We start from the raw sequence: 2,995 nt of genomic DNA on the forward strand, positions 1-2,995 counted from the left end.
GACAGACAGAGATAATAACCCACCCCCTCCTCTCCTCCAGTGTGAGTCTACAGACAGACAGAGATAACCCACCCCTCCTCTCCCCAGTGTGAGTCTACAGACAGACAGAGATAATAACCCACCCCCTCCTCTCCTCCAGTGTGAGTCTACAGACAGACAGAGATAACCCACCCCCTCCTCTCCCCAGTGTGAGTCTACAGACAGACAGAGATAATAACCCACCCCCTCCTCTCCCCCAGTGTGAGTCTACAGACAGACAGAGATAATAACCCACCCCCTCCTCTCCTCCAGTGTGAGTCTACAGACAGACAGAGATAACCCACCCCCTCCTCTCCCCCAGTGTGAGTCTACAGACAGACAGAGATAACCCACCCCTCCTCTCCTCCAGTGTGAGTCTACAGACAGACAGAGATAACCCACCCCCTCCTCTCCTCCAGTGTGAGTCTACAGACAGACAGAGATAATAACCCACCCCCTCCTCTCCTCCAGTGTGAGTCTACAGACAGACAGAGATAACCCACCCCCTCCTCTCCTCCAGTGTGAGTCTACAGACAGACAGAGATAATAACCCACCCCCTCCTCTCCTCCAGTGTGAGTCTACAGACAGACAGAGATAACCCACCCCCTCCTCTCCTCCAGTGTGAGTCTACAGACAGACAGAGATAACCCACCCCCTCCTCTCCCCAGTGTGAGTCTACAGACAGACAGAGATAATAACCCACCCCCTCCTCTCCTCCAGTGTGAGTCTACAGACAGACAGAGATAACCCACCCCCTCCTCTCCCCCAGTGTGAGTCTACAGACAGACAGAGATAATAACCCACCCCCTCCTCTCCCCCAGTGTGAGTCTACAGACAGACAGAGATAATAACCCACCCCCTCCTCTCCTCCAGTGTGAGTCTACAGACAGACAGAGATAACCCACCCCCTCCTCTCCCCCAGTGTGAGTCTACAGACAGACAGAGATAACCCACCCCTCCTCTCCTCCAGTGTGAGTCTACAGACAGACAGAGATAACCCACCCCTCCTCTCCTCCAGTGTGAGTCTACAGACAGACAGAGATAATAACCCCTGTAACCCCCTCCTCTCCTCCAGTGTGAGTCTACAGACAGACAGAGATAACCCACCCCCTCCTCTCCTCCAGTGTGAGTCTACAGACAGACAGAGATAATAACCCACCCCCCCTCTCCTCCTCCAGTGTGAGTCTACAGACAGACAGAGATAACCCACCCCCTCCTCTCCTCCAGTGTGAGTCTACAGACAGACAGAGATAATAACCCACCCCCTCCTCTCCTCCAGTGTGAGTCTACAGACAGACAGAGATAACCCACCCCCTCCTCTCCCCCAGTGTGAGTCTACAGACAGACAGAGATAATAACCCACCCCTCCTCTCCCCCAGTGTGAGTCTACAGACAGACAGAGATAATAACCCACCCCCTCCTCTCCTCCAGTGTGAGTCTACAGACAGACAGAGATAACCCACCCCCTCCTCTCCTCCAGTGTGAGTCTACAGACAGACAGAGATAATAACCCACCCCTCCTCTCCTCCAGTGTGAGTCTACAGACAGACAGAGATAGAGATAATAACCCACCCCCTCCTCTCCCCAGTGTGAGTCTACAGACAGACAGAGATAACCCACCCCTCCTCTCCCCCAGTGTGAGTCTACAGACAGACAGAGATAACCCACCCCTCCTCTCCTCCAGTGTGAGTCTACAGACAGACAGAGATAATAACCCACCCCCTCCTCTCCTCCAGTGTGAGTCTACAGACAGACAGAGGTAATAACCCACCCCTCCTCTCCCCCAGTGTGAGTCTACAGACAGACAGAGATAACCCACCCCCTCCTCTCCTCCAGTGTGAGTCTACAGACAGACAGAGATAACCCACCCCCTCCTCTCCCCCAGTGTGAGTCTATAGACAGACAGAGATAACCCACCCCTCCTCTCCCCCAGTGTGAGTCTACAGACAGACAGAGATAACCCACCCCCTCCTCTCCTCCAGTGTGAGTCTACAGACAGACAGAGATAACCCACCCCTCCTCTCCCCCAGTGTGAGTCTACAGACAGACAGAGATAACCCACCCCTCCTCTCCCCCAGTGTGAGTCTACAGACAGACAGAGATAACCCACCCCCTCCTCTCCCCCAGTGTGAGTCTACAGACAGACAGAGATAACCCACCCCCTCCTCTCCTCCAGTGTGAGTCTACAGACAGACAGAGATAACCCACCCCCTCCTCTCCTCCAGTGTGAGTCTACAGACAGACAGAGATAACCCACCCCCTCCTCTCCTCCAGTGTGAGTCTACAGACAGACAGAGATAACCCACCCCCTCCTCTCCTCCAGTGTGAGTCTACAGACAGACAGAGATAGAGATAATAACCCACCCCCTCCTCTCCCCAGTGTGAGTCTACAGACAGACAGAGATAACCCACCCCTCCTCTCCCCAGTGTGTTTACAGTTGTTTGTCGTTTCTCAGGGAGAGAAAGTTTTTGTGTGACATTGCAGATGACTTCCTAATTAGGTAAATCACAACGAGCAGCAGTGTTGGGAGAGAATGTTATTATTCAGAGAAATTCCTCCATGTTGTTATTTGGCAGAGAGAGAGAGAGAGAGAGAGAGAGAGAGAGAGAGAGAGAGAGAGAGAGGGACTCTGACTCTGACTGTAACTCTGACTGTAACTCTGACTGTGACTCTGATTGTGACTCTGACTGTGACTCTGACTGTAACTCTGACTGTGACTCTGACTGTATCTCTGACTGTGACACTGACTGTGACACTGACTGTGACTCTGACTCTGACTGTGACTGTGACTCTGGCTGTAACTCTGACTGTGACTCTGACTGTGACTGTGACTCTGACCTTGACTCTGACTGTGACTCTGGCTGTAACTCTGACTGTAACTCTGACTGTGACTCTGACTGTGACTCTGACTGTGACTCTGACTGTATCTCTGACTCTGACCTTGACTCTGACTGTGACTCTGACTGTATCTCTGA

This window comes from Oncorhynchus tshawytscha, unplaced genomic scaffold, assembly GCF_018296145.1.
Source record: "Oncorhynchus tshawytscha isolate Ot180627B unplaced genomic scaffold, Otsh_v2.0 Un_contig_191_pilon_pilon, whole genome shotgun sequence".
Lineage (NCBI taxonomy): Eukaryota > Metazoa > Chordata > Actinopteri > Salmoniformes > Salmonidae > Oncorhynchus > Oncorhynchus tshawytscha.